Genomic DNA, 24,849 nt, shown 5'->3' with positions numbered 1-24,849 from the left:
GCATTAGTCTGAAAATCCCAAACGCCGCAGACTGACACACGAATGATGCATGGTCTGGGCTTTCCTCCAACACAGGCACAGCCCTGCCCCCCTCAGCCTCAGTCTGCAGCTCTCAAGATGATCTAATTCACATGCGCGTCTGTGAACACCAGCTAAAAATGACGACTCCCAACGTGTATCTCTAGTCTGGCTCCTTCACCTGAGCCCCAGGGCCATAGACCCGATTGCCTCTTTGAAGTCCTAACTTGCATGACAAATGGCATCTTAAATATGCCTCATGTCTGCCATTTACTCTGGAATTCGATTCCTGGCAGGTACCTCCCAGACACCCCATTTTAGTAACAGCCCCAGCACCCACCTATGTGATTGAGGTCACATTCAATTTCCACTGTTCCCTCCCCCAAGCCCTGCCCTGGAATCAGTCCTGTTATATCCGTCACTAAGCCCATCTCAAGTCTGGTTCTGCAGGGACCACGGCCGGAACCCCACAAGCTCACAGCATGGTGCACTGAGTCACAGTCCTCCAAAGGGTGCTCCCTGGAGGGGGAGGCATCTCCTGCCACTGGTCACCTCAGAAGGCACTGTATTCTCACAAAGGAGGCCCAGGAGAAGGGACTCAAGGTTCTCCCGTGGTCTGAGATTTGAAGGGCCTGAGGTTTGGGGGAGCTCCTAATTAGCAGACACAGTTGTCAGTAAGCAGACGAGGATGGAGGAACCCAGGCCAGGCTGTTCTCACTCCGACTCCTGGCCTCTCGGGAGCCACGGGAAAGGCCTGTGTCCAGGGCATAGCCCGGCCATCACAGATCCCAGCCTGCATTTGCCAACCCGGACAGACTAGAATCCTTCTACTTGCAACATTTACTTCTGATCTGTTCCCCACCCACAATGTGATGGACTCCTTCAGATATTCTCTCCTGTCTGAAGCGAGACAAATTCAGTGAAAAATGAAGTGTCCACATTTGGACCAGTGCATGAAAGGAGAAACAAGGCCTCATGGTCAGCATGATGGTGGTGGCCAAACAATTTCACCGGGTGAGATGAACCATGGTGGGGGTGAGAATCCAAGGTCCTAGGTCGGCCAAAGCATCTTCCTTCACAATTGACTGGGGTGTTGGAAACTCACTACCGCAAACTAACGACAAGGCCGACAGAGGTGGACGTCAGCTGCAACAGACACGGAGTCAGCTATTTACTGCCAACATGGGTTAAAAGTAAAGGCCGGTGCAGGGAGGCCTGCACGGCTGCTGAGGCAAACCACAGACACGGCTCTGAATGCCCACTGGCTGGAGCAGGGTGGAAGCTACGGTCCCCTTTAGCAGTCCCTATGTCCACCAAATCCAGGTGAGCCAGCTACTTAGGAGAAGGACATGTGTCCTGATACTCAGATAAACCAGCCTCGTAAAGGGAACAAAAGAGTGGCATGGATTTTAGACCAACTTCTGCCTCTTTGTGAAGGCAAAGTAAAGTAAATGGCACGGGAAGTAAAATGCAAAAAAAAGAAAAAAATTAAATAACAAAACGGTGACTGCTTCCTCCAACAGCTGCTCACCCCCGAGCCTGCCACTTCCTCACCAGTGACCGCCGGCCAGGCAGCGCCGTCACGCGCGTCACACAGCGACAGCCAGGAACCGAGTGCCAAGCACGTTTGTGTAAAAGAAGGAATGTAGCAAGATGCTGCAGAATTTGACTTTTCAAGTTTAAATACTCCATGAAAAACATCCCTCAGCAGCCGCCTAAATGAATTCGCATCTCACTTCTTCAAAACAATCAAACAAATTTAATAAGGGCTCATTTGTCACCAAATATAAGGAGGACCAAACTGGTTCCTTAAAGCAAGGATTTTAAGAGGTAACAAACACCAGTGGGTGATGTGCTAAAAAAAATTAGAAAATAAAAAGATGACAAGGATAATACCTGGATTAAGGCAGCTGTTAAGTTTTTGCTTTTTAAAGCGATGGAGACAGCACGGAGGGCGATCTAGCAATTTCCAATGCAGGGTGTGCACAGCCCACATTTTCAGACGCAACAACATGCTCACAGGGCAGTACAAGAGAAAAAGGAATAAAGAAAAAGGAAAAGAGGAACAAGAGAAAATTAGAAACACACAAGAACAAAAATGACTTTGACAGCACGTACAAGAATTTACGTGAGTGTGTGAGGCCAGGGACGCGGGGATGGTGAGACCCACCCTCACCTCCTGCTCCAGGGAGAGCAGGGGCCTGAGGGGAGCGGCGCTGCCGGGGGACCCCATCGTGGTCAGCGCCCCTAACCAAAACTCCACATACATGGGTCTATACAGGTCTTAAGCTACAAATTGTGGTCACATTTCAGGCTGGACAATTTTACGCACTTCCACCAAGAGTAGCAGGAGAGAATTAGGCTCTGTTCCTGCACCAAAGCATTGTTTAAAAAATTAATGTCTGCGGAATAGTAAAAGCAACAATGGAGTAAAAGTTACTGGAGGAGAACGTGCTTGACCCTAGCTCACAGGCCACGTTATCTCACTGACGTTAAAATGCTGGCTGAAACCTTACGGTACCAAAACAGACAGACGCACCAGGAGGGAGGTTTAATGCGCTGCTATATTTTGATGTCGGGAGCCATGCCTGGTACACGAGGTTCTGGGTAAACAATGGTGACTGTGTCAACCACTATGGGCTAAGCACATATACAGTTACTCCTCCAAATCCCAAGGGCAGACTTCAAAATGCAAAAACAAGCAGGAATTTTCTGGTGGGTCCGCAGACCCAGAGCCAAGCAGTTGCTGAGCAAAAATGTCACCAGTGCCTCCTGAGAGAAGAGGAGGCACTGGCCTGGGGGCTGGGGCAGGGCTCCAGGCTTCCACTGCTCACCCACCAGTCTGTCCATGGGGAGAACATGGTCCCTGCTTACATTGCACCGATGCACCTACCTTGACTGACGCCTGGGGGAACAGCAGGAGGTGACATGTGAGGTGAAAGGAGCCAGCCTCGGTGTAGCAAGGTGCTGGCAGCTGTGCGCTCAGCAGTGCCCAGGCTCCTAAACCTGACACCTCATCTCCAAGGAGCAGATGGGGAGCACGGGCATGTAGATCACAGGGCCCTGTGAGGACAAGAACAGATCATGGCCACGACATGCCTTGCCCCTTCCTTAAGCATGTCCCGGAGGAATAGGAAATTCATCCAGAGCCCGCTAGGCACCTCACGCAGGTGGGACTCGGGTCCTCTTGCCTATCACTCACAAGGCTGATCTGGATATTCTTTTTATCAATTCTCTGGCATCTTCTCCTCCAACTTACCAACAACCAGAAAGTAGAATCTGATCTTAGTTAAGTTCAAGAATCACAGAGCACCGCCTCCACAGCGGGCACGGCAGCACGTGCCAGGTCGTCCGACCATCACCTGTGGGACAACCATGAGCCCTCTCCAGACTCAAGGGCCGAGGCCTTAGGCCGGGGGTACACAGATTCCCTCACTCTCCCCAGCAAAGGGGGACCACCTCCCGGCAAAGACATCTCACCCCCTTCTGCCCGAGGGACAGCACAATAGATACACGGGGAAACAGAGCAGAAGTTGGGGGTTAGGCAGCCCAGAAGAGCTCGTCTGTAATTCCGAGGCAAAGTGGGGCCGTTGACTTAATCACAGGGAAAAAGTGAGGATGAACATTTCTCTGCTCTTTCCCATACGCCGTGATACGCCTTTCCCTGCCTAAGGAGTTCATTCGGATGTCCCTGGCGGTGTTTCTGATGTCCTAACATGGCATGCTGCCTGTCGGGCAGGAAGAGAGGGCCTGAGCCGAACAGGTGCTGAGCCTGTGAGGCAGGAGACACTGGCTCCAAGCCAGCTCAACCAGCACCTCGTTCTGCCTCTAGGGATTCAGCATTTCATCTATAAGCAAAGGGATGAGACTGTCCCAGGAAACGCTGCCCAACATAAATGAAATGAGAACCATGTAAAGAAAGTTTCCCAGTTGCCACATTTAAAACGGTAAACAAAGAAACAAACCAACAAACAAAAAACAAGTACTAGAAACTGATTTTAAGAACATATCTTACATAATCTACTGTATGTAAAATACTATCATTTTGACATGTAATCAATAGAGGAAATAACAAGATAGTATATATGCTTTTAGTAGACAATCCTCAGCATCTCATGTGCATTTTAACTACAGCACATCTCAGCTCAGACCAGCCTCCTCCCCAGTGCTCCTAGCATCAGTGTCTGTGGCTACTCTATTGAACAGCAACTCCAGGGGTCCCACCAGGGTCCTGGCTGAAAAGCAGGAGTAAGTGCTCTAACACTATCACTAAAAGGATCTCTCTGAAACAAAGGTGGATTCACTTTTAAATGTCTGTAAACCGGCGGGCTGCACCTCCCTACCTCCTTGGATACAAGACAGTCCTATTCCATGCTGATCCCTTTCTGGATGGAGAGAAGAAACCCGGCACACAGCCAGGGTGGACTGGCCACCAGGTAAACTTACCTGCTGTCTGTGTCCAGTCCCATGAAGTCCTCCTTCTCAAACGGCATGAAGAGGAGTGGGACCTTGTCCCCAGACTTGTCAGTGGCCCCATCCAGCCACTTGGACTTGAGCAAGATGAAGAGTGACTCAGTGAAGTCCTCGATCCTCTTCTCCACCACCCTGCAGTCCTCGTAGATTGAAGGCCACATCGGTGCGCAGCTGCTTGGCTTACCTCCCTATGCAGCACAAAGACAAACAGCTGAGACTCATTAAGCGTGGTGCCATACAGCTCCTCTGCACGTGGAGCTTCTCGAAGGCCTTGGCCGAGAGGCAGTCGGTAATGGTGACAAGGCCCACAACCATGCGGTGTGTCTGGAAGACGCTCCATCTATTCTTGGGCGCATAGTGTTGCCTGTAGTGCGTACAGAATGCGCCCTGGGAGCTGCACAGGCTGATCTGGCTCACCAAGGAGATTCGCTTACAGATGCAAAAGAAATTCTCCTCTGAGATGATCCCCACTGGTTTGACCACCACGGGAAGAGTCTCATAGTCCTCAGCACACTGCACGTAGTCAGGGATGCTCATGTTGCAGGCCCTGCCGAGAGGGGAGAGGAGATCGAGGTAAATGTGCTGTGTGCTGTGGGCGCCTCTGGGTTGCGGTGACCTGGTGTGTACCAGCCAGAAGGCAGGGGAAGCCCAAGCAAATCCAGGGGTACAGTTTGTCCTTCAGAGCCTGCACATGGCTACAGTAGCTCGGATCACTTTACCCAGCTTTTGGTCTAGGCTTCCTGCCCCTGCAGAGAAGGGTCATTTCTTGTTTTCTGTTTCAAAGCACCTAGCAAGGCCCTGATGCAAAGTCACTGCTCAAAAATGCGGAATAAAGAAATGAAAAAAGGAACTGCTTTCCGCAACCCCCTTCAGCAGAATATAAAGAAAAGGACAACAGTAGGGACAAAAGATCTGGATTTCAATTCCAATTTAATTGAACCCCTAAGCTGCAGAATAATGGATAAGAAAACTTGCCTTGGGGAGGAAGGTACAGTTCAGTGGTAGAGCACATGCTTATCATGTACGAGGTCCCAGTACCTTATTTTAATAAATGAAACAAATAAATAAACCTAATTACCCTCCTCAAAAAATACTTTTTAATTCAAAATTCAAAAAACACCTTGCAATTGACACAACATTGTAAACTTGACTATAATTCAATTAAAAAAAAATCCTTGCCTTACAAGAATATATCTGGATTACGGAAGTTTGCAAATGTAAAATGCCTAGGGTACCACCTGCATAAAAATGGGTGAGTACAAATTTACTATCCCTCCTTTATGAGCTATATTTCCTTCGGGGGTGTAATAACCTCTCAGAGCTAATTTTCTCAGATTTAAAAAAAAGTAAATATTACCTGATTCTCAGTACTGCTGAAGAATCAGATAACCCTATGAAAGCATCTGACCCACAGAGGTTACTCAATAAATGTTTGTTGAATGAATGAATAAACAAGCAAAATGAATGCTGCTCCCTGCCACACCATCATATTGGTACTGCTTGGAAATCCCAAGCCCACGTTCCACCCGTCTCTACACTAACCATGTGGGTGACCTGGGCAGGCGTGTGTGCTTCTCTAAGCCCCAGTTTAATCGTGAATAGAAATGATGGCAATAACACAAACCTCAAATTGTTAGTGAGTCAGTAATGAATCGTACCCCAACTTTGCAAGATGGAACCATTAAGGAAAACTGGGAAAAGGGTCCATAGGCCCTCTCCATATTATCCCTTACAACTACATGGGAATCTACATTATATCTCAAAATAAAATTTCTACTTTTTTAAAGAAGCTATTGAGGTTAAATGTGCTCACTGTCTCAAAAAAGGAACACACAGAAAAAATAGGACAATGCCCAGCACATGAGATACACTCAGTTAACATTTCCACTGAACCCACAGGTCCCTCCAAATTCAGAGCAAGAGGATGGGTCCTCGTGGCTAGAGGCCACTGCACCTGAAGCTAACAAAGCTAATGGTGCTCACTTCCAAGTGTCCCTGTCACCACCCTTGTTCTAATTTTCTATTTGTAATTTTTTTCTTTTTATTACATAGAAACTCCCAATTGCATAGCCTTCACCTGACTACACATCAAGATGGCAGCCCTTCAAAACCTGACCACAGAGATCATGATGGCAGCCCTTCTTGTTGAAACAATAAAATGAAAAGCGATTTCCACAAGTCCTCTGTGTAAATCTACTACGGAACTTCATCCTGGACTGAGGAAGAGGACTGGGGAGGAGGAGGCAATCTGGGGCATAGAGAACTGTGGCCACCTGTCCCACGATGGACTTTAGACTCAACCATCACCCTCCAGGAAATTTAAAATACACAGCGACATAGTGCTATGGGCAAGATTTTTTTTTTTTTTAAATCCCTGAATCCCTTGCAGGTCTTGTTTCTACTGAGACACAAAGAGATTATGTGTATATTGTTTCACAAAAGCCTTAAAATATTATCACCCCAACTTGACACATCAAGAAACTGAGGTAGAGAGGTTTGTCACATTGTGCAAGATTAAAGAGAGGCCACGACAGACACCATATTTAAATCCAAGCCCCTGCTCCAGTGCTCACACTAGAAAGTGTGACATACTGCCCCTTTTCTGCCCTCTCCCTGCAATGAATCTCTGCAGAGTATTTTCTGTGCCACCTGGAATCACAATCACATCAATTTTCCACAAAGAGCTATCTGACTCCTTGCAGGAAGTAACAAAATCTAAAGTGTTGGGATGGGAGGAGAGATTTGCATTTTCTGTTTCTCAAAGGAAACATGGCTTTAAAAGAAACTGAAAAGCACATATCTAGTCTAAGCCCTCATTTTGCAGAGAAAGAAACGGAGGGTCAGAAGAGATGAGGAAAGGGCCTTATTAACAAATATTGCTTCAGCACAACACCAAGCCAGCCCTGGGCACTACTGTGGGAGGATCTGGGAGGCCCAGGAGAATGAGTGTTAGAAAACGGAAAGAGAAGAAGCATACAAGGCCCTGTCTCTACACCACCATACCATGAAATTCCACCAAATTACCCAGAATGGGGGCAGCCAATAATAAGGTGGGGTAAACAGGTTACAGAAACCTGGAAGTCTCAACCATAATGGAAATTCCTACATTTACTATGTTTTTTTTCCCCAGTTCAAGCATCAACTCAGTGGGCACTCTGTACCAGGGACTACACGAGGCCTGGAATTCTCCGAAATACAAATCTCTATTACCACGTGTGCAAACCACATAAAGCCCACCAGAAGAAATGCGCTCACAGATAACATGGAATTACTGAAACTGAAAGCAGCCAAAGAGCATATATTACTAGGAAAAATGGTGCTGCTACAAATGGACTCATGGACATAGAAAGCAAACTGTGCTTAGCAGGCAGGAAAGGGGAGATTAACAGAAACACGTTAATAAATATAAAATAAATGACAAGGGCCTACTATATAGCACAGGGAACTATATTCAATTTCTTGTAATGAGTTGTACTAAAAACAATATAATACATATTTATATACATATGCATATGTTTATAACTGAATCTCTGCTGTACACCTGAAACTAACATTGTAAATTGACTACACTTCAATAAAAAATAAATTAAAAAAATAATTAAAAATAAAAGCAACGCCATTAAGAAAAAAAAAAGAACACTGTAATCCCCTTAGCTGTAGCTGCTGAATATTTTTAGTTGCAAGCACCAAGTCCACTGGATCACTCCAGAACTGGCTGTCACTCTTTCTGACCATTAGAGAGTCACTTGGCTTCACTGAGGTTACTTTTCTCTTCTGTGAAAGGCTACAGTAGCAACTAACGATGTATAGAATCTCATCATTCACAAGCCCAACAATTAGTGAGGACTTCCCATGGGCCAGGCTCTAGAGAGATGAAAAGATACAGTCCGAGATATATTCATGGGTAGAAGAAATTTATGCCATAAAGACATTAATTCTTCCTGTTTTTATACACAGATTCATTGCAATTCTGATTAGAATTCCTACCAGATATTTCATGGAATGTAACAAGTTATTTTATGGTCAGGAATAGGCATGAAACTTCTTTAGAAACACCACTGAGGAGGGGTGGGTGTGTCACTCATTTTCACTGGTCTTTCTGATGTGATGAAAACGTTCTGGAATAATAATTGTTGCACCACTGTGAATATGCTAAAAGTTGCTGAATTGTACCATTTAAATGGATGGACTTCATGGTGTGTGAACAATATCACAATAAAGCTGTTATATGAAAAAATATTTCTTGACAATTATTTTTCCCTCTATACTACTAGTCTGCCCCACGATTTAAGAAAAACAAAAAACCAAAACAAACCAAACTGTGCCAGGATCTCTTTAGGACTGCAATGTCCCTGGGTCTCCAACGCCTCTGGTGGTGCTGTTCCTGTTAACGCAACCTAGCTGGGCTGGGCTAGTTAGGGACTGTAACTATCTTTTTAAAATCAACGGTTACACGTTTCACACTGGGAGTGGGAAGGGAGGAGCATGTCACAGCCTCATGCCTTCAGCTCATTTTTAACTGAACCAAGCCCTGCTTTCAACACTGTAATCCCTGGCACTATAAAAACACGTGACATCAACAAGCACCGCCATCATAACACCTGAAAGTGTTCAAGGTACTTACCTGGGGCAGAAACACTGAGGGAGGAGACAGAAGCTCGCTCAGCACTGAGGATCCACTTTCCCGACTCCACCAGAAGCTGGGCTTTACAGCCGGAGGCTCTCAGCCCAGGGAGCAGCGCCCACGCCGCTGAGCTTGTCCTCAGGGAGCAAGAAAGGAAGAGCAGGGCAGCCCCGGGGTCGCGGGGCACGGAAAGCTGGGGGGGTGGTTGGTGGAAACGCGGGCTGCAGCCCCGCTCGGAGGCCAACCCCAGCCCCAGCCGCCCGCCCCCATTCGGGTCCGCAGACCCCGCCCGCCAGGGACACAGCCCGCCCAGGGGCGGGGACGGGCCGGCGGCCGAGGAGAGGCAGCCCGGGAGGAGAGGACTCGCGGGCGGGAGAGGGGAAGGGGACGCCAGCAACGGACTGAGGGGGGCCCGGCTGGGTGAGAGGCTGCAGGTGCACACCTGGCCATGGACAGGTGTGGCCGGGGCGCCGGTGTAGGTGGCGCGGGCAGAGGGGTCTGGCCAGAGCAATTCAGCTGAACACAGGCTGAATGGCGCCCTGGGGGGCTGTGACATGCCGACCGCCCTCCCGCAGCCGCCTGACCCCTTTCCCGGGAGCCCCCCACCTTGCACTTCCACAGCCAGAGGCCCCGGCCCGGGCAGGAGCTAAAGGCCTACCGGTCGACAGAGCTGAGAAGCCTTTGGGGCCGATCCCCGGCTCGGAGCTGGAGCTTCCAACCCGCGGTCCAGCAGGCACCGACTGCCCATGCGCAGGAGGGCCAGCGATCCACTCTGGGTTCTGCGAGAGAAGGTGGGGCAGCGAGGGAGGAAGAAGATGGGAGGGGATTAGAGGAGGGGAAAAGTGGAGGGAGACAGATGGACCGGAAGAGCAGAGAAAAGGGATGGATCTGGAGAGGGGAGGGTCGCAGCGGAGATGGAGAGAAAAAGCTTTACCTCTGGGGGCACCCCGAAGGAGGCGGCAGTCCTGCCTCTGTACCATTCTGTTACCCTTCAAGGCCCGCAGCTCATGTTTTACCTCTCTGATCCAGCCCTCCATCCGATGCTTCTGCAGAACCCCTATGGGTATCTCACCCGTTGCCCCCATGCGGAGCTGGGTTTTGTGTTGCTCTGGGAACCAAGCACCCGCAGGTGTTGTCGCTCACAACTACCTTGGGAAGAGTACCTATTCCCCTTTTACATGCTGGGAAACAGGCAGGCATGATCTCTGCCTTAGTTCCACTCTCCCAGGTGTTGGGCTGGCGGGGAGCGGGGTGGTACAAGATCAGAGCCCCAGACAGAACAGACTGCCTGAGTGTTGGTGCACAGTCCCCATCCCTCCTGGGTAAACCACACCCCACCCTAGTGGAACCATCTAGGGCTCACAGTAGTTCCCTGGGTGTGGGAGAGCTATCCTCATGTAAAGGAAAAGCCCAGCTGGGCTAACAAGCTAAGTCACAAATCTAAGTGTGATAAGTGTCGGTTTACTGATCTAAATTCTGCTGGGCTAACTCGTAATTCTGAAGTTTAGTGTCAGTTTACTGGGCTAACAAGCTAACTCGTAAATCCAACCTCAACAGGTGGCAGTAACATGAACTATTACAAGTTGATAAGCTCCAGTGTACTGATTCCTTGCTTTTTGTTGTTTGAGCCTTATTGGCTAATACCCCTTACTTGTAATTAACCCTTTAAAACCTCATGTGCATGTCTTGGAGTTGCTCAGATCTTCGGAGCAGAAGCCCCTCTGAGCCCGCCGGCATAATAAATCTGAGTACTCCAACCCTCCCAGTGGTGCTTGTTTCTTGGCTGGCCTGTTGTTTCCATAACACTCAGTTCCAGTGCCCTGCTTGCTAGGTAGATAGGAGTGTTACCGAGTCCAAATTCATTCTCCTCAGTGCAGGACAGGCCAATAAGTTGGGAGACCAGGTGTTGGGGCAAGGAATAGCAAGTCTCTGTAGACCTAGATGGCAAACTAATGTCCTGGAAAACCATCTCCCCAAGTCAGAATTCAGGCTCCTTTCCTACGTGCTTGATTGTTGCAATCTTCCTGGTGTAGGAATTCCTTGTTGTTAGAATCCTTTTTTCTTGCAGCTATCTGCCTGGGTCAAATCTCTGTAAACCTCCAACAAAACAAACGTTATTTTCTGTTCTGTAATTTGTTATCTTTTTATGAATGAAAAAGTGTTAAATATCCTTAAAGGTCAGAGCCTTCAGAATAGGCTCTCCTGTATATTTCAGGCTCTAAGCAACATTGTTTTACAAGCAAGATGAAGCCTAGGAGACAGAGCATAGGGTTAAAGTCAAATGAAAAGATCTAATATGCAGTCAGATTTGTTCTGTTCTATTACCGAGGCAGAAGCCACTTGAGGATTTAAATCCCTTTAAGTTAAAAATAACTAAAACTTTAAAGGAATTTCCATACATATTTGGGAATGTGCATACCATATCTGGAAAAGCATCCAAAGGATAGTAAACAGTGGCATCTCCAGGGAGGGCTGGAAGAACAGAGGGTGAGTGTAAACTTCTTTCACTTGTGTAGTTTTGTGCTCTGTTTGAATTTTTTTTAACCATTTGCATGTATTTCTTTTTCAGTTAAAAAAATGTGTAATGGAGCAAAGGAGTAATTAGCTCAGCAAATACAGCAGCCATGGAATCACTGAGTCATCACTTTTGACTTAAGCCAGGAAGCATTTATTGACCCTCTCCAATGTGCCCAGTGCTGTTTTAAGACTTCTTTTATTATTATTATTTATTATTATTATTACTATTATTATTATTATTGTTATTTTATGAAATAATAACAAGGTATCCCCCACCCCTGCCCATGGCTGGTGGGAAACCAACTGAATTTTTATTGAGTTGTTTTCCAAGGAGTAGAGATGAGTTATAAACTGAACAAATCTTCAGGGCAAAACAGGCGGAGTGGTTTTACAGCACTCCAGACAGCTATGAAGGGTTTTCAATAAAGGTGCCCAGAGGCTGAGAGAGAAAGCCTCTAGGGCCCTACAAAAAGCTGCCCAAACTGCCTTCTCCATGGCACTACTGAAGTAGGAAAGAACAAATCTGACTCCATATTTGATCTGTTCCTTTGACTTTAAGAAAACCACGTTAATACGCTCCGGTCTTTTCATGGGTTATGATGTCACAAAGGAGACGGACAGGTCAACAAGGGACCACTCTGCCGTGATCACTGAGCCGGGGAACGGGATGGGCGGCAAGATGTATGACGCAGCCATAACAGTGCCCGTGCTTCTAGGCAGGTAACCAAAGTCGCCTCGACAAGTTGTCAAATACTTGTGCCCACGTCCTAATCACCTGACGTGTATTAAAGAGAAATGGAAACCTATAAAATTCCAATACCCTTGGTGGGTACACCGTCCAAAGAGCAAAGTCACAGTTTGACAACTGGCCATCCCGGTTCCCTGGGATTCATTCTTGGAGAATCTTAGAAACCACTCCTCTGTCCTTAAGAAGTGCTGCATATTTGTCCTATCTTTGGCTCAGGGATGGAGCATGTTCAAGTGAACTTTAATGTCTGCACAGATTTGACTGTCTTTCTCCAGTTTCACGTGTCCATTCTAAAGAGGCCTGAGCTAAGTCCATCCTCCGTAAAATCTATTCCCTCCAGTGACAGCTCATTGAGCTTGAAATTAAAAGCCAACTGAACAAGACTGTCTGTCCTCAGCTAAAAAGTTCACCCACCCTTCACTGCTTTCTTAATCTCCTCTCCTGGCTAATTGCAACAGACTAACACCTCCCTCTACCAAGCTCCCCAACTATGTCAGTTTTTCTCCCCAAAGAGAAAGTAAGGTCCATAAATGAGGAGTCAACTCCATAGTCACCTCTGAATTCCTAGCATATAGTAATGTTAATAAATAGAACTATGATTATGGCTTCTTTCCTTTAAAACTTTTCCAGTTATTTGAATGAGGCCTTGGAAGAGAGGTGTTTGCCATCCAGTATCTAGATCCACAAGACTCTGGAGGCCTTTTCCGGAATGGCTGCTCACTGATTCATTCAAACCACAGCTTCTCATTCCAGGAGTAGCTGGGCTTCTCTGCCAGGAGTTTGTGGTCACTCTCATGCCAGAAGAGCTTTACACTATATCCTTACTTTGGATTTGTAATTTTTCCCCTCTTCCAACAAAATTGACTTTCCTTACTGTCTTGCCTTGAGGAATTTTTTTTCCTAGTTCACCCTTAAGTAAACCATGCTTCTCGGAATGGGCATGACCTTACATATGATCAGTCATCCAACTCCCAGTGTGAGAGGCTTCGGGCTCATCTCCTGCCCTACTGTCAAGGCAACTGAAATTCAGTACAGGAGCCAACAGGCACCCCAGGGCTTCTAAGGCTCATGTATCACCCAGAATCCCTGCTTTCTGGTTTGTCTTGGCTTCTGAGGATTTCCCCTCAGTTTCTTGACAATTAGCTGTGCAGCTTGAAAGATGAGGAAGGAAGGTTTTATTTCTTAATCCGCATTTTAAGAAACTTGTGTAATGAAGGTTTTCACGAGTTTCTACAACCCTCCATTGCCGAGACAGTAAACACACTAGATATTTTCTATGTTTAGCTATCATGTGTATTTTTTCTTTTGTTTTCTTAACTGCAAACAGCATCTTTTATTTAAAAAAAATTAAGGCCCCAAATAGGATAGAGAAAGGGCATACAAAATTAAAGGGCAAAGACAGAAAAATGTTAAGTACTCTACAAGTTTAATATAATACTTACTCTATGGATCAGATCAGCAGTTCTCAGTAACAGCTATTTGAAATATGACCATAATGTAAAAGGTCTCTCTTGTCAGGAGATGGCTAATAGAAAATAGAATTAATTCAACAAACTAAAATTCTAAGTCTGGCGAGGTACAGAAGGCTACCAGCAAAATGTGTCGTCTTCTGGAAAGGAGGGAGGCTCACCAGCTCTTTACTGTGGAGCCTGAGCCCATGGGAGGTCGGTGAATTGAGCTCTGTAAGTACCCAATTAGCAAAGTGGGTGATGAATAAAGAGACGTGAGCTTTGATGACAGAGATGATACTACTATTCACTTGTCCTGTAAAGAAAACTTCACGTTCAGCGATCAATACCTCGGCATTATCAGGGATTGAGATTATATGAAAATGCACAGCCCCGGCCCAGACCTCCTCTGTGAGCTCGTGACACTGCACTTAGATGTCTCAAGAGCAACTCCAACTCCACCTGAAAAGAGCTGACTTCACAGTGCTCCTCCCATAGCCGTCCTGCCCAGGGCCCCTGGTCGGGGGGCAAGGTCTCTCTGCCTCTCCGAGCTCAGGCCCATCACTCACAGATGTGACTGGACCCCTCCTTCAGGGCCCAGATTTCCTCAGTCACCGAGTCCCACCAGCCACACCTGTCCTACCAGATACTCACTGGCACTCACTCAGCACTGACTCTGTGCTGGGTACCATGCTGCATACTGTGCACACGTTATCTCACTGGATCTCCACAGCAGTCCTGGGAGGTCGGTACATCACTGCATTTATTGATTAGATAAATTGTTTCTCTTCCTTGAGTGCATCATCCAAAGTGACACGGCTACTGAGCCACAAAACTGGGACTGAAAACCACTTGAAAATTCTACACTCCTACACCTGGCAGCCACCCTAATTTGACTCATCACATCACCTCCAGCTGAGCCTTCTAAATGTTTCTAAGCATTCTACAAGACAAAAGTGATCTACGAGAGCACCCCACTCCCCTACTTAAAATCTGTCAATGACTGTCCACTGCCCTTAGGAGAAAGCCCCACCGGGCCTGAGCACAGCCCAATGGCCCGGCATCTGCGTTCCCTGCACGGCATCGCAGCCTCACCCACCACGCAGCTCTACACTGGCTGTGTCCAGGACAGGGATGCTGACTCCGTACAACCAGGGGCTCGTCTCAATCGAACAATGATCACCTTCTTCAGTGTCCACCTTCTTCACTGCTGACTCTCAGAAAAATGTTTTCTCAGGATGAATCAATATCTTTTTCCTTACAACTTCCCGTCATTGATAATGAGCTCCACCCAAAGAGAGAAGACTTAATTCTCAGTCTCCTTATCTGTAAAGTGAGAATAACAAGAAAATATGTGAGGTTTTAAGAGAAATAATATTCATGTGAGGCTGAGGGACAATTCCCAACATACAGTAAGTACTCAATATGTGCTTACTTATTATTAATAAGAATATAATGCATTCCAGCAACCTTAACTCAATGTTTTATGGCTATGTCCAACAGACTACAGACACACTGTTGGACGAACCGCTTTGAGCGGATCAGCACAAGCACACTGGGAAAGGTAAGCGCTGACTCCGGTTACAGCTGCAGCCACCCAGCACTACGGGGCGGGGGCAGTTTCTCAGACTATTACATGTTGCTTGAGCATTTAATTGTCACTAATGAATAAAGACAGGTGTTCTTTAGTCAAAGCTCCTGAAACATAAATCTTCAAAGATTGATGCAAATTAGATTTCAAGTACAACACTCTCTCTAGAAATTATTTGATAATAGTCTTAGCTCCTCTGCACATCAAAAGGGCATGTTCTTAATATATCTGACTACACCGAAAGTGTTGTTTAAAAGAAATTAAGATGAAGCCATCCTAAATAAGCTCTCAGTATCATCTTCACAAAGCCCCACCCAAGGGTCTCATTTCTCACTTCCACATAGATGTTCAGGTAGCTTAACCTGGGTCTTGGTTTCTTATAACATGGGGGTGGGAAGAGTTGTGGATATATTTATGTTGCAAATATAAACCTAGGGTAGTTGCTGCGTAGAAATCCTAGAAATAAACAAATTGATATATAGTCCTACCTCAAGAAGCTCAGACTTTCCACTTACAACAGCATTAAAAATTAAATGAGAGATACATTTAACAAAAATTTACAAGATTTGTACATTGAATATTTTGAAGTATCACCAAAACATTTTAAAAGATCTACATATATGGAAGACATCTCATGTTGATGGAATGGTAGACAATATTGTTAAAAAAGTTAAGACTCCCCAAAGTGATTTACAAATTCAGTGGAATCCCATCAAAATTCCAGCTGACTTCTTTGCAAAAATTGAAAAACTTATCCCAAAATTCATATGGAAGTGCAAGGGGCCCAGGACAGCCAAAGCAATCTTGAAGAAGCAGAGCAAAGTGGGATGACTCACTTTAAAGTGTACTAAAAAGCTATAGTACTAAGTCAGTATGGTACTGGCATAAGTTTGGATAAATAAATCTATGAGACACAATAAAATCCCAGGGGGAAAAAACTTACATTTACAGTCAGTTTTCCACAAGGGTGCCAACAACACTCCATGGAAAGAATAGTCTATTCAACAAATGGTGCAGGGAAAGCTGGGTATCTGCAGGCAAAAGAATGAATCTGGAATCTGGACCCCCATATTTTATATAACAAATAAAAATTAATTCAAAATGGATCAGAGACAGAAACGTAAAAACTAAACCTATAAACTTTCTAAAAGAAGACACAGTATAAATCTTTGAGGTCTTAGGATAGGCTTTGGTTTCCTAGATACAATGCGAAGAGCACAAGTGATAGAAGAAAAAAGCAGATAAACTGGACTTCATCAAAATTAAAACCTTTTTGTTACAGAGGACATCATCAAGAAAGTGAAATGACAGGGGAAGGGGGTATCTCAACTGATAGAGGGCGTGCTTAGCAAGAAAAATAAAATAAAACAATACATCTAATTACCTCACCTGTAAAGAAATTGTTTTAATGTTTAAAAGAACTAAAGTGAAAGCACAATCTGCAGAATAGGAGAAAAATTTTACAAAGCATGTATCTAATAAGAGACTATTATTCAGGATATATAACAAATGCTTACACCTGAACAATACAAAGAAAATCGACACAATTTTTAAAATTTCCAAGGATTTAAAAAAATACACAAATGGCCAATAAGCATATGAAAAGAAGCTCAGCATCAGTAGTGAAATCAAAATGAAAATGAGATCTTATTTTACAACCACCAGGATGGTTATAATCAAAACATGCACAATAACAAGTGTTGTTCAGGAGGCAGAGATACCTCATATGCGGCCAGTGGAAAGGGACAATGGTGCAGCTTCTTTGGAGAAGTCTGTTGTTTCCTCAAAAGGTTAGAGTTATATGGCTCAGCAATTTCACTCCTACATGTAGAGTCATCCCTTAGTATCCTCGAGGGGTTGGTTTCAGGAACCCCCCATCCTGGATTCCATTATCCAAGGATGTTTGAGTCCCTTTACAATCAGCCATCTGGATCCATGAAGTGGAAACTACAGATATAGCGGGCCAACTGTACAGCCAAAAGAATGAAAACATATTCTCACAAAAACTTGCACATCAATATTCATGGCAGTATCATTCAGAGTAGCCAAATGTTACAAACAATATCCATCCATCAATGAACGGATAAACAAAATTACCAAGAATAGTCCCACAAACTTTTGGTCATTGAATCTTTGACAAAGGAGGTGAGAACATACAATGGAATAAAGACAGCCTCTTCAGAAAATGGTGTAGGGAAAACTGGACAGCTGCATGTAAATCAATGAAGTTAGACTACTCCCTCACATCATACACAAAAATAAATTCAAAATGGCTTAAAGACTTAAACATGTAGACAAGACACTATAAACCTCTTAGAAGAAAACATAGGGAAAACATCTGGCATACATCTCAGCAATGATCTCCTAGAGCAGTCTACTCAAGCAATAGAAATACAAGCAAAAATATACAAGTGGGATGTAATTAAACTTACAAGCTTTTTCACAGCAAAGGAAACAGTAAGCAAAACAAAAAGACAACCTATGGAAAGAGAGAAAATATTTGCAATAAATGAGACTGACAAGGGCTTAATTCCCAGAATATGTAAACAGCTTTTACACTTAATAAGAAAGAAAAACAAACAACTCAATCCAAAAATGGGCAGAAGACCTAAAGAGACTTTTCTCCAATGAAGACATACAAATGGCCGATAGGCACATGAAAAAATGCTCAATATCATTATCAGAGAAATGCAAATCAAAACTGCAATCAAATATCACATCTCGCCAAACCGAATAGCCATCATTCAGAAGTTCACAAACAATAAATGCTGGAGAGTCTGTGGAGAATAAGGAACCCTCCTACACTGTGGTGGGAATGCAGTTTGGTGGAGCCATTGTGGAAAACAGTATAGAGGTTCCTCAAAAGACAAAAAATTGACCTCCCATATGACCCAGAAATCCCACTCCTAGGCACATATCCACAAGTAACCCTAATTCAAAAAGACACCTACACCCCAATGTTCACAGCAGCACTATTTACAATAGCAAGACATGGAAACAACCTAAATGTCCACTGACAGATGACTGGATAAAGAGGTTGTAGTATATTTGTACAATAGACTACTATTCACCATAAAAAAAAATAATAAAATAATGCCATTTTTAGCAACATGAATGGACCTGGAGAATGTCATTCTAAGTGAAGTAACCCAGAAAGAGAGAGAAAAATACCATATGAGATCGCTCACATGTGGAATCTAAAAAAATAAACAAAAAATGAAAAAACAACCAAACAAAAAGATAAACTTATCTACAGAACAGAAACAGACACAGAGACATCGAAACCAAACTATGGTTACCAGAGGGGAGAGGGTGTGGGAAGGAATAAATTGGGAGTTCAAGATTTGCAGATAGTATGTATAGAGTAAACAGCAAGTTTATACTGTATAGCACAGGAGAATATATTTAGTATCTTATAGTAACTTATGTTGAAAAAGAATATGAAAATGAATACAGGTATGTTTCTATATAAATGAAGTGTTGTGCTGTACACAAGAAACTGATGCAACATTATAAACTGACTAGAATTCAATGAAAATATTTTTAAATAGACAAAAACGAAGAAAAGAAAAAAGATATTATCAAATCAAAAGAATAAATTACTGATTGAGGCTACAACATGGATGGACCTTGAAAGTTTATACTAAAATAAGCCACACACAATAGGGCAAATAGTGCCCTTTTAGGTGAAATGCTCTAAGCGTTTATTGTACTATTCCAGTACATTTTCTGGAGGTTTGAAGTCTATCAAAATCAAAATAAAATGTATTATTCATTAAAAACATAAAATGATTCCTCACAGGAGGGCTTTAATTATTAAATGCAGGAATGCATGTAAAGATCCTGGAACAACAATTTGCATGTCCACAGAGAGTCACTGTTGTCACTGCCACTCAGAGGGTGGTGCCAGCGCTGATGAGGGCTGCCTCCACTCGCTCCCCTTCAGAGAGGAGTGAGGGCCTGGGCTCTGACAGGAAGGGTGACCATGAACATGGGTTAGAAAGAGCCACTCCCCAGACTCTGCGTTACCCAGCTTTCTTATACAAACTGCTCCATCTAACATAAACACGCTACAGGGATGGATCTTACAACACAGGGAATATAGCCAATGTTTTACAATAACTATAAATGGACATAAAAATAAAAATTGTGCAACTATTGTACACCTGAAACTTATATCATATTGTAAATCAGCTATACCTTTATAAAAAATTAAAAAATAATTTAAAAATTTTATCACTTTAGTATTCAATTCGGTTTTTAAGTAACTACTAAACAGCTTAGAAAGTATAAAATATTGAAGTGTGATAAGTTTGTTTACATATTTATTTACTTTCAGCCTCCTGCTAAAAGAGAAATTAAACAATTTATTTAAACACAGCTTAACAACCATAACAACAAAAAGACAAAAGTGAGAGTGAAGACAAAATGGAGATTGAATACTTAAATGAAACCAGGGGAAGGTAAAGTCATAAAAATGAATGCCATGAAGTTAGGGTAAGTGTTAAAGGCCGACTAGAAATTCAGCTGTAAGATTCTTGGCAGCTAAAGCAAAAAGTAAAAGATGATGTGATGGGTGGTAGAGCTCAGTGGTAGAGCGTGAGCTTAGCGTGCACGGTGTCCTGGGTTCAAGTGCCAGGGCCTCCACGAACAGATAAATACACCTAATTACCTATCCCCTAAAGAGCCCCAAAGAAAAGAAAAAGAGAAATTTGTTTCCTAAAAAAAACTGATATTAAATTTAGATTAAATACTTGAAAAAAAAAGTAAAATAGAAAAGATGAGTGACACAAGCGATAATGCCCGTGAGATCAATCTGCAGTGGCTGCTGGCACGTCCCCATGTCCCACGTGGGAAAATCTGAAACATCCTTCTCACACTCAGAGTCATCCTCAGCCCAAACCACCCCTCCCCCTGTTAAATGCAGGATCACGGGTAGGGCCCGGCCTTTGCTCTCTCTGTGTCATCACAGTGAGACAGGATGGAAGGGGGCAGAGCACAGCCATTCAAGGAAGGCCACAACAATTAACATCAAAATGGTGAAGGATTCAATCCCCAATAGGCCTTGAGGCTCAAGATGAAGAGATATAACTTCTAGCAGAGCTTGAGCTTCATTATACACCCATTGTAATAGTAACATGGTGAATAACATGCCCCAAGGCACCATGGCCATCCCAAGGCTAGCCACAAAAGGTCACAGGGTGGGAAATGGCGAACTCCCAGGGAATCCCAGCCCCTTACCCTTAGGCTGCTCAGTCTACTTATTAGCATATGAAACAACCAAGCCCAAGAAAACGAGCAACACTGCGCCACCTCGCGGTCACCACTCTCTCTCCCTCTTCCGAGAAGGCCCACACTCTGTCTGTGGAGTGTGTACCTACTTTTAATCTGAGCACCCGAACCCCACAACTCGTAGCCTTTCTCTTGCCTTTCAATGTGTCTCTGTGAATACATCTACCATTACTCAACAGTGGCTTGCTCTTGAAATCTTTCCTGCATGAAGCCAAGGACCCACGTCTGGTGGGGCACATTCCAGGGGCTCAACCAAAGCCTGGGACACAGCCCTTCTCATGCCCCACATCTGTTTCCTTGTATCAACAGGACTGGGATATGAAGGGAGTTCTGAGGCCCCAGCTAAGGGACAGAAGCAGCCCCCAGGGCTCAAAATGGCGGGCAGCCCCTCCCCCAGCAGGGGCCCTGAGGTCGGCCATGTTCTCTGTGGTTCCCTGTTGTGCTGACCCCCTAGCCAGACAGCGTTCTCCTAGGCCTGTCCCCACAAAACCCTTCTCTCCAAAATACAAGCACATCATGTCACAGTCCTCTTATTCAACCAGGAAGTTTTCAGCGCAATTTTTCCTTCCCTAGTAAAGAATCTATCTGTCCTCCCTCCCATCCCACCACTTCTTTCTTTGTGAGAACTCTGTACTCCTCACATACCATCCTGAACGCAGCTGCCTTGCTAGCTGGGACCGAGATGCTTCAGTCTCACACAGCCTGCGTCCTTTCACTTTCCCCTTTCTACCTTAAAAAGCCTTTCCTGAGTCTCCCAACCCTCTGATTCTGAACTTCACAAAGTGCTGAGGTTGCAGTCACTGTGTGCATACCTCCCAGGTTTTGGCTAGATTTCCTTCGAAAGATCTTCACTAAGGAGCTGCATCAAGAAGTTTAAAGAGGCTATTCTTACATCTGAGCTGAGGAGCCTGCATAAAATTTAAATGGCTTTGAAGAGAGAGTTAACCAGGGACAGAGAGGCCGCAGGTCCTAGTCAACAGTGTCATGAGGCAAAATGTTCTTCAAAGGCTTAGAGTGGCTTCTGAACACGGAGTCGGCAGGGAGAAGATACCAGGCAGTGAGTGGGGTGAGTGACACTGGGTACGCTTCCCCAGCTGGGGAAGAATTGGATTTTGTTCTAGTTTTCCAAACAATTTCTGACTACCTTTTTCTCTTATTGTCACATACCATTTCCTACGAATTAAGAAAAATCAATGTCAGTCATTTGCACCACTTGGTAGAAGCTACACGATATCATTCACAGGGCTGGGATATAACAGCCACACCAGTCTAGGTTGAAAGACCAGTGGGGGTATTTCCAAAGTAATCACGGGCATGCAACAAACTCCCCAGCTTCAATTACCTCATCTCAAATGTGAGGCCAATAAAACTACCAAGCAAAGTGCGTTATGATTATGGCCAAAATCTGTTTACTAGGTAAGTGCCCGTAAGAGCTGCCGCTGAATGGGGAATGAGTATGATCAACGAGGCCAAGTCAACCTGGTCACACGCGCCCAGCCTTCCTGCGTTGGTGCAGGACCGGAGTTTGTTTAGCTGAGATGAACGCCCCCAGAGCAGCCCCGAAGGGAAAGCTCCCAGCTCTGCGTGGCGAGGCGTGTTCCTTTCCTTCTCAGAGCTTATCACAATTTGCAGTCGTCTGTTTTTACATTTATCCCCTTAGTACCTGCCTCCCCTCCGGAGTTTTGCTTAAGCAGCACAGGTCCAAGTTTGTGTTGCTGCCTACTGGATATTCTGGGCTGGGAGACAGGCGACCCCACGTCTGGCTCTGGGGCTGAACGGAGAGGGCAGAAGGCCCAGGGGCCCATGCTGAACCGAGGCCCCAGCACCCAAAATTATGGTCTGACTTTGGGCAAATTACACAGTCTCTTTACCCTGAGATTCCTCATCTGTCCATGAAAATAACTGCCCATGGCATATAGAGTTTCAAGGATTAAAGGAAATCACCAAATTCACAACCTATTCAAGGGGCTTCCAGTGCATCCTCAACAGGCACATGCTACCTTTACGGCTGTGACACACGCTAAGCGGGGCGGACAGACACAGTGAACACTGCTAAGTGCCTGTTTGTTAAATGTTTCATGAGTGTTATAATACTGTTTACAACTTACAACAAACCCAGGAAGAAACGAATATTATAATGCACATTTCACAGATTCACCAACAGGTTAAGGGAGGTTACACTCTAGTCCAAGGCTCTTTGGTGAGGAAATGGCGATTTAAACTTGTATCTGAGCCCAGGCCAGGGCTACATCTCTCTCCAATCCACCTGTCCAATACACAAGTTTGCACAGGCCAGCTCTTAAATGCAATGTGTGCCACCGTTTGTCAATGTTTGTTAGTTACCATAAACTGCTCCCAGAAACCGCTACAGAAAAGACAGGTGGACCCAAATCCCTGCCAACAAAGTACAGGAATTCTGCCTTGCCTTCTCCTGTAATGTGCAGAAACCCTTCCCTACATCACCAAATTCAAATGTATGCTTCATCCGTGTTTATGTTTGCACACGGAATATTAAAGTAGAAGGTACCTGCAGTAATTCTATCTCGGTTCCTTTCCAAGTTTCCAGATTATCCACAATCAGTCTGTGAATGAAAATACTACAATGTGAATGAAAATACTGCAACCATGTCAATAAACAAATAATGCTGAAACCAAGTCATCAGCGGCTGCCACCATCCCCCAGCGAGTACAGGCCTGAAGACCAGCCTCTACAGCCACTAACAACAGTGCTCTCTGAACAGAATGAGAATAAGAAAAGACAGGATACTTGCCCTAGATAGCTAGGTACTTGTCTAAAGAATGAATCCAGTGAGCCCAAATTATACATAGAAAATCACTAAACTCTTTAACTTGACATACCTGGCTTTCTTTAGATAACAAACAATGTTTTATTGTTCCAACTACCTGGTCTTTGTTGTAAACTTCCTATATATCCTAGCTCCTGCCCAACCTCTTGGGAGCAGTCCCTCAGAGCGATCTCAGAGGCTGTCATCCTGGCTTGAGTCCTCCCGCCAAATAAAGCATAACTCTAAACTTTCAGGCTACACATTTCTTTCAGTCGACAAGTCCCAGGATAGACACAACTCATCAATTCTGTAATGGAACACACTGGATCAGGAACCAAAAGCATGTTCTAGTCCAGAAAAACTACGGGACCCTCTTACTTCCTGTCATTACACAATCCCACCAGAACTCATTAATTTGCTGTCTGCTCATCTGGCAACCAAACTCAGAGAAGAGTCAACTCAGCAGAGTGCCGTGCTGGGGAGAAAACCCCGCAGCAGCATGGAGAGCTGCCTGCCCTCCCGCACGCTCTGCTGAAGCCTAGTGTCCTCCGTGGAGACCAGGCCAACAGAGCTATTCCCAACAGCTGCAAAGTCCCACACATTAAATAAAAGCGTTTTATTTTATACGATATGTTACGTATATAACCATCTCTGAAGACAGCTTTGCAAGAAGCCCAAATCTTCAACATTAATCTGCAAAGGCAAATGCTGCCCCCAAGGGAAAACAAGTCTTAAAACGATGCTAAGGCCTCCAAAGTCCTCTCCAGGACCATCAATCAAACTGCCTGCAGGCCTGCAGCTGCAGGCGGCTACATGTCTGTTTTTAAAGCAACCCCTTCCTGCCGTCAGGTGCTACAATGTCCCTCTGCGCCCTCCCATCTGAGGGTAAGAGCAGCCAATGCAGAACCTTGCAGGGAAGCACTGACAAGACTCGACACAGAGGATCAGAGATAAACTAAGCCTTCTGATGACACGAGATTGTCACTGTGTCATTTTACAGATGAAGATATATAGAGAGAGGTGGGGTGATCTTGCTCAAAGTCACACAGCTAATAAGTGGCAAAGTCTGTAACCCAGCTACACCCTCGGGTGTGACGCCCCCGCTGGGACGCCCACAGGGTTCTTGTGCCTGCCGGACCAGTCCTTTACTGTCACTCATAACCCACCAAAGTGTCTGACACTAGCCTGCCTTTTCAGCCTCTTCTCCCTCTAGTTTCTCAGAAACAAGGCTGCTCGGGACACTGTGTGACTTCCAGCTCCCCAAACCCTCCGTGCTCAGGGTGGTCTTGCCTGTGCATCCAGCACCCTGCTCAGAGGATCTTCCTCCCCTGCAGGAGGATGTTTCCACTCTC

At 45.1% G+C, this 24,849-nt stretch overlaps 1 protein-coding gene across 6 annotated transcripts in view; it reads right to left on the bottom strand.

Annotated features, from left to right (window-relative positions):
* Positions 1 to 24,849, bottom strand: part of LOC141575153 (uncharacterized) — a 195,240-nt gene that overhangs the window by 106,599 nt on the left and 63,792 nt on the right. For 5 of the 6 annotated variants that reach the window (XM_074353755.1, XM_074353758.1, XM_074353756.1 and 2 more), the window contains exons 18-24: positions 17,141 to 17,386; positions 16,363 to 16,450; positions 15,012 to 15,154; positions 9,116 to 9,894; positions 4,926 to 5,038; positions 4,465 to 4,679; positions 2,912 to 3,081 (exon numbers count right to left, since the gene is read on the bottom strand). The gene's annotated coding sequence lies outside the window, so the exon portion shown is untranslated. Of the gene's footprint in view, positions 1 to 1,914; positions 2,034 to 2,911; positions 3,082 to 4,464; positions 4,680 to 4,925; positions 5,039 to 9,115; positions 9,895 to 15,011; positions 15,155 to 16,362; positions 16,451 to 17,140; positions 17,387 to 24,849 lie in introns of all 6 variants that reach the window. The other variant, XM_074353754.1, reaches the window with a different exon arrangement.

This window comes from Camelus bactrianus, chromosome 26 (genome assembly GCF_048773025.1).
Source record: "Camelus bactrianus isolate YW-2024 breed Bactrian camel chromosome 26, ASM4877302v1, whole genome shotgun sequence".
Classification (NCBI taxonomy): Eukaryota; Metazoa; Chordata; class Mammalia; order Artiodactyla; family Camelidae; genus Camelus; species Camelus bactrianus.
Note: the sequence above shows the minus strand (reverse complement) of the source record. Positions and strands in the feature narration are given on the sequence as shown.